This window comes from Acartia tonsa, chromosome 2 (assembly GCF_053477335.1).
Source record: "Acartia tonsa isolate MP-2025a chromosome 2, ASM5347733v1, whole genome shotgun sequence".
NCBI classification, from domain to species: Eukaryota; Metazoa; Arthropoda; class Copepoda; order Calanoida; family Acartiidae; genus Acartia; species Acartia tonsa.
The window spans coordinates 44,374,992-44,389,685 of NC_137261.1; positions in this window are offsets into that span (position 1 = coordinate 44,374,992).

A 14,694-nucleotide genomic window follows, 5' to 3' on the forward strand; every position below is an offset into this window, starting at 1 on the left:
AGGACCAAAAAGCTAGGTTTTGTGTGGTGAAGGGAGGCTACTTATGTCCTTCATCTTGCAAAATCTTTGTTAAGGGAGACAAGTTATGCCCTTCATCTAACAAATTCTCACATAAGGGAAGCTACTTATGTCCTTCCTAGGAAGGTGACTTCTGTCCTAATTAAGGAATGACTTTGTTTTCTTTCCATGATCCTTGAAACTTTTTTTTTCATTAAGAGTAACATTTGATGGTAAAAAATTCTTGATAATAAACAGCAATATATTATTTTTGAAGCTAAGAATTATCCATTAAATAGAGGTTTCCCTAATACCTTATCGTACAAGATATCATCAATAATCACCGACCCCCTAGATGTAGACGTAATTCTTCCATTGAAGTAAATTTTTCTCTAAATTTTTATTTTAGTCTTACTTCATTTTATTATATTTGTTTTATACAGGGAGAGGGAAGGGACATTGGACTCTAAATCTCATTGGTACCCAAAGTTTTAATCAAAATTATCTTTTTCATGTTTTGTTCTGTTTCTAGATCTTGATTGGTTTGATTAATTTCAATATCCAAACTCTCCAATCAATAATTTTGATAGGATGATTTTGTTTGATATCATTGGGGTTGTACATACATTCATCGTCCATTATCTTATCCCTTTGGATCCCTGGTTTTATATGTAAGATCTATGAAAATAGGTTCAAAATCAATATATAGACCGGTATACCATTACCATAAATTTAGTTTTTGTTCGTTTTAATCTATTTATGATTTTATGCATTAATTTAGATATATATTGTCTGTATGATTTGTAAATAATCATAATCATTTATAAGAAATATATTTTCATAAACTTTAAAATTATCTTTTTACCTTTTATATGTTCTATTTAAAAAAAAACTCTTATTGATGTTAATATTTACCTAAAATTTTAAGTAAATATCTTCTTACAGCATAGCAATAAGTCTTTCAGTCTGAAAAAATATAATAGAAATTTCATAATCTTTTTAAACAGTATTAAAAATAATTGTCGTTTCTTGCATTAATTTGTTCTTACAAAGGAGTAGAATATATGTTTCTCTGTCTAGAAAAAATACTAGCGGCTACGCCCCTAGAGGCCTCGACCCCCCAACTTTCAATTGTAATTTCAAATAGAAAAGATTTTCAAAAAAAAATTTGGCAAGAGTTATTTTTCTAGGGAGATTTATCTTGGGATTGGGTACCCTCCCCCTAAATAGTTAAAAACCCTCCCAGGACCATGTAAAGGAGAACCATATCAGTTCAGTGTTTAGCGAGATTCTTCGGTACACACAGACAGCCATACATCCTTCTACTATAATATAAAGATTACGTAACTTTATCATTTTTCATCAGTTTCAGAATTTTTTAGTTAAAAGTATTTGAAAATAATTTCCAATTGTTCTACAAAGTAATTGGAAGTTTTCTGATGAAGTACTATGATGTATGTATAAAAGGGGACTATGCACGAACAGGAGCAAGTGATTTTAGGCACCATCCTTTTTTTAAATTTTTTATTGTTGTTTATATACCGTTGTGTACATACTGATATTCTAAATGTTTTTTGGTGAATATACTAAGGTTAAGTAATAAGTATAATATAGTTATATCGACTAAAAAAGTTAAGTTTCACCTTGGTTTTCTTTAAAAAAAAAACTTTGAAATGTAAAGCATTTTTGGACGAAATGTCATCAAATGTTTTGTTGAGTTAAAACGGCTATGACACAAAAGTAAACTTTTTTGATGAAAAAATGTTAATTTAGAAAAAGGGAGGGTAACTTATAATATTGCAAACAGTTTTATTAGTGTACTTTTATAATTCATAGCATTTGATTATGTTTTGGCGTATTATTATCTTTGACCTTTTGAACTCAACAAAACATTTGATGATATTTCGTCCAAAAATGCTTTACATTTCAAAGTTTTTTTTAGAAAACCATGGTGAAACGTAATTTTTTTGTCGATATATCTATATTGTACTTAGCCCTAGTATATTCACCAAAAAAACATTTAGAATCACTAATGTAAGGTGCTTAGAATTGCTTGCTCTTGTTCGTGCATAGTCCCCTTTATATAGAAGGGATAATTTGTTCATCATGAAATCTGTTTTAAAAATGTTACATAAGCTATTTTCTTGAATATCAAGGATTATAACATCCATTAAAGCGAAGCCTTGAAATCAGACCATAGATCAAACAAACACGAACACTTGTAGAGTGTCAAAACTTAATAGGTAGAATTTTAATTCAAAAGTATAAAAGTATAAAAACTTGTTGCAAAATGCGTAAATACAGGTCATACTTACATTTCTAGGACTTGAATACTGAGATGCTTAGCTTAAAATATTGTACTTTGTTGTTCTAGGAATCATTGTTAAAAAAAATCAGATGAATAGGTTAACTGCATATATCATACATATATTGTTGTCACAAAGATAAAATTTAGCATGATTTTATTGGATTTACGAACTATCTGGTAACGATTATAGAGTTGCTACGCTTTGTAAACCTTACCTTATTGTTAGAAGAATCAGCATTCAGTTGAAAATCAATAGGATAGATTAAAGAAAAGCTTTATTGTAAAACTTGTAACAACCCAATATGTATGTAGCAGTGGATTTGTTTTTAAGGCGGTTTCTTTGCCTCTATTCTTTCTAATTAGTCACAGTTAGATAGCAATAACGAATATGACGTTAATTTATGTGATTTAGGTATTTTCTACCATTATGGACACCTGCCTAAGTTGAGCTACTCTTATGGGAATGAAAACCTTTTACAATGTCATAATGTCTCTACGTTTTTATAAAACTTTTCCCACATGGTCTCTTATTACAACTAAGACATTTACTTTGCTTCTACACTTAAAAGGCTGATTATGACTAAAATTTAGGGATCTTACAAAGTATTGGTTGAGAAATTGGGACACCACTAATTTTAAACAAACAAAATAAAAAGTAAAAGTACCCAAAGTTTTTGTGCTGTTAAATAAGATTACGCTATTGTAAAATTTTGGTATAGTGCTTATAGCTATTTGTAGTCCAGTGAAAAAAATTATATCCCTTACAGTTTTCTTCATAAACGTAAAATAGGGTTTTGCCAGGATGGTGCTCGAAGTGCGATTTGTGCAGCCCTCCTTAAACCAAAATCGAGGGTGTTATTTATTAGTTTTGGATGGAAACAGCCCCTAAATAACATGTGGAGGGAGTTGTAAATTTTGTAACTTTAAGGTAGGGTGTAGGGGGTCGTACCCAATTCCCTTAATTTTGCCAGGTGGATAAATATGTCTTGATTTCATAAAGGGCTGCGTATTTGTTTTACATAAAAACATTTACAATCTTGAGATATATATAGTAAAAGAATATGTGTACTAGAAAAAGTGGATCCATAATAATCTTGAGAAGGCAGGAAGGGGGAAGACATTGGACTTTAAACTATTACACTAGTACACAGATTTGGGGAAATTTCAACATTTTATTGGTTGACATAAAACTAGTGTCTAAACTTTAACAACAATAATTAAAAGCGAAGCTTTTAATTATTATAATTATAATTATTATTATATTATAATTATTATAATTAAGGTAGGTCTGTCCGTCCGTCCGAGACGGATAGCTTTTTTCGTTAGTTTAGGCATGTTAGATTTGTCCTATCGATTTCAAACTTTGCATGGTGATTCCTGTAGTAGTTAGGTACGATTTAGAAAGCCGAGCAACTCTATAATCATTACCAGAATGTCCGTACGTCCATTTTAAACATGTTGATTTTTTGTTTTTTTAATAACAAATTTTTATTTGATCTAATTATCCGATTGTTCTGATTTTTGGTATTCTGATTCCTGGGACAACAAAGTACAACATTATAAGCAAAGCAACTCTATAATCAAGTCCTAGAAATGTCCACAAACAATATCCGGTATCAAGAAGTTTTTCAACAAATTTACTCACAATTTTGCTTTGACTCTTATTCATTTATATTCTGATTATTCAGTTCAGACACTATACAAGTTTAATGTCTATTTGTCCTACCGTTTCAGAGCTTCGCTTTTATGGTTGTTGTCATCCTTGTTTTTATTTTCAAATGTGGTATTTTTAATAAAAATATTTTACGGGTGTACGTCGATTTAACTTAAAATAGCAAAGACTAATCATCTCCCAAAAGTGAGCTAGCCTTTCCTTACATAAAAGTAACAGGATGCTTGACTGTCTTTGTTTGTGATTCTGCCTGTCTGTACTGATGGATCTCTAACCACTGAACCAATTTACAATGTAGCTCATAATAGGTCCTAGAAAGGGTTGTAACTGTTTAGGTGGACGGTAACACTACCAAGAAAAAAATACACTACCAAAAGCCTCTAAAGGCATAGACGCTACCAAGTAGCATTCAAAAAACTACTTTATGGATGCAACAGGGTATGCAGACTTTTGTGACGTCATATAAGCAAATGTAAACAATACTTGTTATTCTATTCATGTAGTCTTTGATTATCATCTTAAATAGATAGATAGAGAGCACCATCATGGATAGATAGATAGAGAGTACCATCATGGATAGATAGATAGAGAGCACTATCATGGATAGATAGATAGAGAGCACCATTATGGATAGATAGATAGAGAGCACCATTATGGATAGATAGATAGAGAGCACCATCATGGATAGATAGATATAGAGCACCATCATGGATAGATAGATAGAGAGTACCATCATGGATAGATAGATAGAGAGCACTATCATGGATAGATAGATAGAGAGCACCATCATGGATAGATAGATAGAGAGCACCATCATGGATAGATAGATAGACAGCGCCGTCAGGGATAGATACTTAAAAAGCACCATCATAGGTAGATAGATAGAGAGCACCATCATAAATAGATAGATAGAGAGCAACATCTTTGATAGATATATAGAGAACTTCTGAAGCACTTTTAAAATTTTGGTGGGGGCACTACCCCTTCCACCTCCCCTCTAAATACCTTTAAAACTTTAAAATTGTTAACAATCATGTACATATCTGTTTTGTCAGGCACAAGACACTAATAACGAGTTTAGGGAGAACACTTTGACCCTTAAACAGGTACAGTTGACCGCCATACACAGCTTCAATTGCAAGATGCACAATGGTCCTTGAAGAAACTCACACTATCGAGATAAAAGTTAAAAGTCGAGACAATGCAGACTTTTTTAGATGAAAATATACATACTTGGGAAGGGGAAATAATTAAATACAAAATTACCAAACATTTTCTACATTTTATTTGTATAATGGATTGTAAGGTAAGTAGGAATCTAAAAATTAGAGAAATGTAAAGAAGCAAGTTTTTAATGTCGCTAACCACTGAATCGATTGAATTCTCCATTTCAGGATATCTGGATGTTTTTAGGATTCATCATATTTTATTATTAATAATGATTAATAAACTTATGTCTTCGGCGGGGGTGGGGGGTGGAATTTTTTGCTTCACAGTCAGGGATCTTAAGGGATAAGCAAAGGACGTAAATTTATATACATTGCATCCTTTGGGCTAATATTTATTTATCGCATCGTATTAAGGACAGCTTTTCGCGGATATTTAAATTAAGAATTATAGGATTAAAACCAGTTTTGTTATCAGTGAGGGGCCGAAAGCCCGGTCTAACACAACTGGTAGCAATTTTATTATATTGCATCTTTACATTCGTAGAAAATTGTCTGCAATATGATGCTAGACATGATTTTTCAGTATGGCTGTGAAGTGGTTCTAATCCAGCGGTTTGAAGAAGTACTTAAAGTTTTTGTCCCAAGAAATACGATAACGTGGTTATAACACTTAAGGTACCCTTTCCTACCTGCCAAATAGTTTACTTTTGCAGTATTTTGAGGACACCATTTGTACCCAATTTGTAACCTGCGTGTAGCACATGTATCATACCTGCAGGATATAGGAAAACATGACAATATCTGCTAAAGAAAGAAAAATAATTCTTATTCTTTATTTTTCCTTTTTTACAGACTGTATATAATATTGTTACAGAATAAGCCTAAACCCGCGGCATTGGTAACGTGTCGGTATGCTGTCGGATAGGTGTCGGGTTCCAGTCTGGACCACATCGCATCATACTAGAGACGTTGAAAATGATACCTAGTACTGCTTTGTTAGTCACGTGATATCATTAGTAAGAATAGCAGGAATGCCTTAACCCATTAACCCAATTACCATTCACAGTTAGGACTTCCAGACAAAGATCTTGCAATCTAAAATCTTAAAAATTAAGTTTTAATTATATAGTAGGGGGGGGGGGGGGGTGACAAAAATTTGACACTTTGCCCAGAACACTCCTCTTATTGTCATGCATTGTAGACTTTTTTAGAGAGAATGGTGGTAAAACTGATTCCCTCTTGTAAATACTCGTGCACTGTGCACGCCACTGGGTTCAACACTCTGAATGTAAATTTAAATTTTGTATCTGCTGATTCAACCATCCATATTGTCTGATATATCAGAAAAAGGAAATATGTATATATATTTTTATTTTTACTAGGACAATTATATCTATATGAAGTACAAAAACCGGCGATTGTGGCACAACACGCAGCGCAACCGCTAGTCCTTTGGGGAGGTGATAGGTTAGAATCTCGACTTAATACCGCGTTATAACTTAAAAATGGTTCCTACTGCTGCAATGTCAGGTGCGCAACATAAAAGGTTAGAGTAGGGGGAATGCCTTGGCCCAAAACAGGTGCAACTTATTACCATGCACAATTAAATCTTTCAGACAATGTTCGTGCAATCGAAGAGTTGGTAGTCTGTTGGGTGTTACTTAACCTTATACCCCGGGTGTTTGGACAGAAAAAAAGAGATTTGGCTCAACTTAGTTATTTTTAGTTGTTGGACCTGATGTTAGAGTGTCATGGACGTATGTAAAATGTATGTAAAATGTTTTTGTTGATAACGTACTTTAACAAAAACCATTGCAACAAAGTTTTCTGGACTTTTTTACTGGATTCTTATTCTTATCCATGATTTGAATAAAGTTTATTGAAGGTTTCTAGAAGATAGAAATTCTTATTCAATTTACCCAATGTAGAAGTTTTGTATATTTCAAGTGGAGACAGCCGCAAAAACTTTGCCGACGTCGTTTAAAAGCCGTTAAAATATTAGATTAGTTATTAATCGCACCGTATTATAGACAGCTGTATTCCGCGGATATTAAAATAAAGATTAAAACCAGTTTTGGTAGTCCCGAGGGGCCGAAAACTGAGTGTTCCCTTTTAAATTTAAATGGTTTTAAAACACTTTCTAGCCAAGTTACAAGGATGACAACATACATACATTTAACTTTTAAAAAATCATAGTTGGACAAACGGATAAAGTCAGTTATAAAGCAGATGTTTATTGCTCATAAATATTATGAAGAAAATTCTCAAAACAAAATTAGCACACTTTCTTGAATAGCAGCCGAGAAATTAACTTTCCCTTAATTTCTGAAGAACTGTTGAACAGAATGACAGAAGGCCATTCGAATTTTAGTGTAAATAGCTATTTGATAAAACCCTCCACATGCATATGCTGTAAACTTTTTTCCAGTCGCTTTCTGCAAAATTCCAAGAGTAAAACCGCGTGTGAAAACCCCTAAATTCAACAGACGATATATACCTTCATTCTTTCAAACAGTAAAAAGATATAACAAAATTTCATTTTTATTAAAATATGATCTTGTAAGAAGGCGTTGCTACAAAAGATCTAATTACATAAGGTCTAATTTATAATAGTTCTAATACTAAGGTCTAATGCTACATAAGGTCTAATTTACAAAAGGTCTACATAATGTTTCAACAGATATTAATATTTTTCAAACTAACTTTTGTACAAGAAAGAACTATAGAAGGTTGACAAGGATTAGATGCGACTAGTCGAAATATATTCCTACTGTATTAGCTGTGTGTTTTTCCTTGGATAATCTCTTTTTTAACACCAAAGCCGTGTATTTAGCAAGCTACACACATTAAATAACCAAGGCTTTTATATCCATAAATCTTATGATATACTAGCGAATATGCCTCTAGAATATAGGAGAGTAAAGGTAGATAAACCATAAATTAGGAAATAAAATACTAAATCCTAATTGGTACCTATGTAAGGTTTCCATAAAATTGTGAATTAATTCATTTAAATTGTTAGCAAAATCTTAACAGACAAACCAAAAACTTATTACAAACTGCTACGCGTCTACAGGCCTCTTGGGGCACTTCAAGAAAGGGAAGGTACGACCCTCCACTTTAAATTTTAGTTTAAAAATTTCGGGGTGATTTTTCTTGAAAGGGTTGAGGTACCACCCTCCAAAATTGTTAGAAACCTTTCATAAACCTAATAAGAGGTCCACTGTAAATGAGAACCATAACGGTCCAGCGGTTAACGAGAATCTTCGGTACAAATACATGGACAGACAAACATCCTGCTACTTTTAAATATAGGACATATTTTTAGAAACTCTTTTAAATTATGAGCTAAACAGTATTAAGAATGTCTACAATACCTATGGCTATTACTCTATGACCGCACCGCATTGCGGACATAACATTTCAAAAAATCACCAAAGTCATTAAATTAAAGAAAATTACACCACAATATAAGGCTCACAAATGCGAATATTCTACTGTAATACTAATATATTTGATAACTATTGAAACAGTTTTAAAACCCACTAAATTATATCTAGTAGAATTTAACATGAGGCTAAGTATATGGTAAGGTTGTTTATTCTAAAAGGGGAGTACTTATAAGCCCATCAATTTTAAATTTATTTTAAAAGCATATATAATTAACTATTTAAAAAAGAATTAACGGCTTCGCTCCTAGGGGCTCTTTAAGACCGGGATTAAGTAGACCTTTACTTTAATACTTTTTCAAAAACCTTTCCTGTAACTTATCATATCACTTTTATCTACAGATTAATGAAGCAAGTAATGTATTCATCAAATGCTAGGTTTTAGTCAAACTACTACTAATTAATTAAGTTATTTCTCGCATCGTATCATAAACAGATTCTTGCGGATATAAAATGCACAAGATTAAAACAATTTTTTAGACCCGAGATGCCGAAGGCACGGGCTAATAAAAAACTAGCTTATTATTGTACTTTTATAATTTGAAGAAAACTGGATATAATACGATGCATGACATAATTTTTTTCATTGATGAGAACCGGTTCAATCCACCGGTTATTAATCGGATTCGAAGGAATAAGAGAAAGGAATTTTCTTATTCTCATTTAATTTTCAATCTGTAAGTAAAACCCTTTCTGTAATGAAGTTAATTTCTCAGACTTCAGCAATACTTACCTATTTAATTTAAATTAAACTATTAGATTTCTATGTTTTAGAATATTCAATCCAAAGATACTTAAAAAGTTGATTTAAATTTAACAAGTTAGACTTCAATGTCTTATTACTTAATCAATTCTTAATCCTTATAGTAAAGTAACAGGATGTGTGTTTTTCTGTGTGTCTGTACCGAAGGATCTCGCTAACCGCTGAACCTATCAGGTTCTAATTTACAGGGTAGCTTCACATAGGACCCGGGAAGGTTTATAACTATTTTGGGGGAGGGTACCACCACCCAACCCAGAGAAATCGACAAAAATAAAAAAACAAAAACGCCGCCCTGCGAAAATTTTTGCTATTAGCTAAAAATATAACACCATCTATGGGCGAAAAAAATATTTTTAGTAAATAGCGGATTTTAAAATAGATAGAAAAGAAACAATTTTACGTGTTTAGAAGCCTATAGACTATTTGACCGAAATGTTTTCAAACATTGAATTATTCGATACAGTCACTTATGTTAAACTATTATGTTATATAAATTTTTAATATAAAATATTATTTTTGGCTTGTCTGCTAAAATCTATCTAACCACAGAAATAATTGTTTTTTTTATTTAAGGGAAGCATAACATAGGTTCCATACGATCAGGTCCTTCTTATTTTTTCCACTTAATATATATAGGCTTGAGGGAATAAATATAGGCTGTGATTGTTTAAAATCATTTAGTTATTAAAACTTGTTTGTCAGTTCGTTAAGATCACATTAACGAAGGAAAATTTCAAATTTCTAATTTTTGGGAAGATTTACATATGTCCCAGTTAAATTTCTTTCATTTCTTTTCCTAAATTAAGGTACCTCTAGAGGCTGTTGGCTTAGCTTTAATTATTATTTGTATTTAAACCTTTTTGAATGCAATAATAATTTTAATTGCAAGATCTTTGTCTGGAAGTGCTAAGCAATGCGTTTCACCGGTTTTGTGCTCAGGCATTTCCCCTATTCTTTCTACCTATGTCGTATAATTGTCAAAGCAGCAGTTAGAACAATTTTTAACGTCTTTAATTATGATGTGGTATATGGTCGAGAAGAAAATTTGAACCCATTACCTACCCCAAAAACGTGTTATGCTACAGTCGCAGATCTACCTCTAATATTAAACCCCTGAAATTGAAATCATTAATCCAAGTTAGGCTTCACATGCTTTCCTAAGTTTGTGCTTTTACTTAATACCATTTCTTAATCGTCGAAACCTCTGGGCAAACCCACATTTATATAGAATTTGTACTAGCTTCTTAGGGAAGCTTGAACCCTGCTTGGCTTTATTCCTTCTATTCCTATGGGCTGTTCTAACATTTAAATAATCTACCCTAAAATTAGCATCAAAATACGTTGATTTAATATTACCTTTGTTTTAGAAATCTACAAATTTTTTACCTTAAATAGAGAACAATCTAATATCAAGAAACAGTCTTTTCAGCTAAGATTGATTGTCAATTTCATGATTTAGAGGAGAATTAAATTGAGTGAAGTTTGAGAGATCTAGCTTGATGAAAGATAAGTCCATTTGTTTAATTTATTCTATTTTTTTAGAATTTTTATTTTCTTCACTTTTTTTTAAAACAAGGCTTGTATATAATTAGAGTAGGCCCGTCCTTCCGTCATTCTGTACATAACGGATAGCTCTTATCGTTAATTTAGACATATTAGAAAGCAAAGGAATTCTATAATTGTTACCAGAAAGTCTCTACGTCCATTTGAAACATGCATATTTTTAACTTTTTAGACATCAATATTTAGAATATTATAATGGCATAATTATCCTATTCATCTGATTTTAAAAATAATGATTTTCTATTACATCAAGGTACAATATGATATGCAAAGCATCTCTATAATAAAGTCTTAAAAATAGTAACCTGTAATTTAGCAATTTTGCAACAAAATTTATACATTATTGTTTAATCTTATAATTTATAGTATTCTGCTTTTTAAGTTCTGCTGCCCTACAAGTGTAAATGTTGGTTTGTCCTACCGTCTGTAGTTCTTTTTTTATTCAAGCTATTGCTGTGCTACTTATGGATTCAACTGTTCTAAATTTCGTTGAATACACTTATTTAGCATGCATTGCATAGTATGATGTGAAAGAAGAATGTACTGTAATGTGTAGTAAAAGAACATTGTAAAATTTTAACTTTGAGAGATAGTTCACTAGAAGAGAAACTAGTGGCCGCATCCCAAGAGGAAGGGAGGGGGACTGGAAGTAGTCTAAATCCATACCAAGACTTTAATCAAGAAATACAATAGCCTTGAACAATCATATATTCTTAGCATTTTACATATAATATTTATGATAATTGTTTGTAATTCTTTAAATAGATAATTTGATAGCAAGATTTTATCGGACAAATTTAAAACCTTACTACTTAATATAATATGTTGTGTAGTTATCTAAAAAATGTCTATAGAAGGATACAGGGACGTCAAAGCCTTTTATATTGATTGGATAAAATAAGGGATTAAAATGTTTGAGAGGGTAATCTTATGTATTCTTTAAAGCTTTTTATGGGGGGTAAATGAGGGGTTCCGAAGTTAGAGGAGGTATAATTCTTGAAATATGAAGTATGATTAGATGTTTAATTGTAGCTTACACATTATTTCCTTATCCTGATTCTTTCTAACTTAAAATTTAACCTAATCAATAGAACCTAACAAAAAGGTGATGGGGAAATGAAATCATCTTATAAATAAATATATATAAAAATACCATTTAAAAATGAATAAAAGTGAGGGGTAAATAGATATATTTAAAGAAAATAATCCTATTATTTAAATTAGATGTACTTTGCTTATCCATTTTAAATTGTTCTATCTTTACATCAATCTATTCTAAATATTTCCAGTCATCGAAACTTTATTTATAAAAGTATATTCATTAATCTAGTGAAACTTTCTGTCTATACCTCCATCAATATCTATCTATCTTATCAAGGTATATCTATCAAAGTAACCTAAAGACTATATCCTAGTTGCTCTACTGCTAAATGGGAAAGACACATCTAGAGGAAAATTGCAAAGTAAGGCCTTCCCTCATATACACACCCCACACCCACATATCCACATACCCACCCACACACACCAACACACACACACACCAGGTTATAATACACACAATGCATAATATGGTTAACAATACACCTAGAAAGAGTGCTCTTTCAATGCAACTAATTTTAATCATGACATTGACAAATATATAACAGGAAGAATCATTTTCATAAGATATTTAAAAATAGATAACAACATTTTGACTAAGGTATTTTATTGTAAGAGTAAACAAATTTTTTCAGCTTTGCTAGGTATATAAAAAATGCAATTTATATATATTTTTTGTTAATTTATTAAGTCTGCTAATAAAAAAAAATAGTATCACATTCAATTAACAAATTCTAAGATGTTTTGTTTGGTATATTAGAATACACCTCTAGTATATACTAGATCTAAATACATGTATAAAGTTTATCAATCTAAAAACAACAAAAATATATTTCTCAGAAATCAGCATTTTTTCACAGTAAAGTCAAAACAAGAAATTGCAAAATTTTGTTAACTTATCCTACTGCAAAAAAAATATGAATAAACCGAATTTAATTCTTAATTTGGCGGTATTTTTCTAAAATTTCTATAATTATGGTTCATGGATGAGGTAAGGGGAAGAGGGGGCCATGGAGAGGGAGGTACTTCCATTAGGGGGGGGGGGGGGAGATGATGGGTGATTCTCATGATTAGGTGGGTCAATACACACAAATAGAGAGAGAGAGTAATCTAAAATTTGGAGAGAGGGGCAATTCTTCAGGTTGAGGCTGGTCTCTCTTGGGCAAGGAGGATGTGTGTGTGTGTGTATGTGTGTGTGTGTGTATGTGTGTGTGTGTATGTAAGCTATGCTCAGAGAGAGGTGAGGTTATCACAGAGAGTTTTCTTGTGCGGTGTTTATACAGAATAGGCCTGACAAACATTTTGGCATAGAAATTGAAACATGTTTAATTTTATACAAAAAGACAAACAAATAAATAAGCCAGGAAAATGGGATGAAGTTGTTAAGGAGGTATAAATTTTGTTCATAACTTTTTTTAATCAATAGTTCATTTCTGTTTTGTTTCATGCTTATTTCATACATTGTAATTATAAATAATATGATTCATTAACACTGTAATCAATTTAGAAATTTTGCTAAATTTAAAAAATTGCGGTTTTAGGAAAATTCTTTTTGTGCCATGAGTTAAACCAACACACTGGAACTATCTATCCATCTATAAACTCTCACTATCTATCCATCCATACACTGGAACTATCTATCTATCTAACACACACACACACATTAGGCCTTCTCGGCCTTTGGGGGGGGGGGAGGTGAGGCTGCTTCTGGTGGGAAGGAATATTCAGGTAAGGGAAGAATTTTGTTCATCTGTCAGGTATTTGGCGGGGGGAGGGTGGGAGGGGAACAAGAAAAGGGAAGTGGATAAATTTCAGAGGTCTCTCAGAGGTAGTGGGAAGGGGAAGAAAAGGGAAAGGATTTTATTTTGGGCAGGTGTATAAAAGGGGAAGGGATGTATAGAGAAGGTCAGATGCTTAGTATATCTGTAATTTAAACATTGGGGGGGGGGGGGGGATTTTGGGGAAAACCGAAAGGAACCTTATAATATATTTTAGAATGGTGTTCTTTTTCTTGATGGCGGTAGATGGGGGGGGGGGGGAGATTTTAGGGTGGTATCTCATTCTCTGCATATTCAGTTCCTTCATGACCCCTGGGGTGTGTGTACATGAAGTATCCCCCACCCCCTTCATACCTTCATAGCAAATTTCATGTAGTGCATAAGAAATCTGTCAACATCATATTTTTTTTAAATCAGGACTTTTTATTATTTGTATGTGATTTATGATAAAGTGATTATTTAGGACTAATCATATTTATTTTTTAATTATTTTTTTAGATTAAAATTTGTTTAAAAATTGTTAAACTAAGGCGAGTGAAGGGATGTAAAATTTTTGTGTTGTGCCATGTAGAGATATTCAATATATGTTTGTGAGTGTGTGTGTTAGTGTTACATCTAGAAGGGTTTCTTTTTATTCAATTCTAACATTCAAGGTCGTGCTAGGGCTCTCTTCAAAGGGAAAAAGTGCAGAAAAATAAGGATAACTTTGACCATAACCAGCGCGGTAATAATAAATAATTAAATATTACAGGAATAATAATCAGAAATTACATTTAGGTTCAAGATTTTTTTTTTAATTTTTAAAATCAGCCAAAGGATATTAAGCTAACTAGAAAGTGTTACCTACAGGCAAACACTTGTTATAAAGTTGCTACGCTACTAAAAGTTTTAATAATT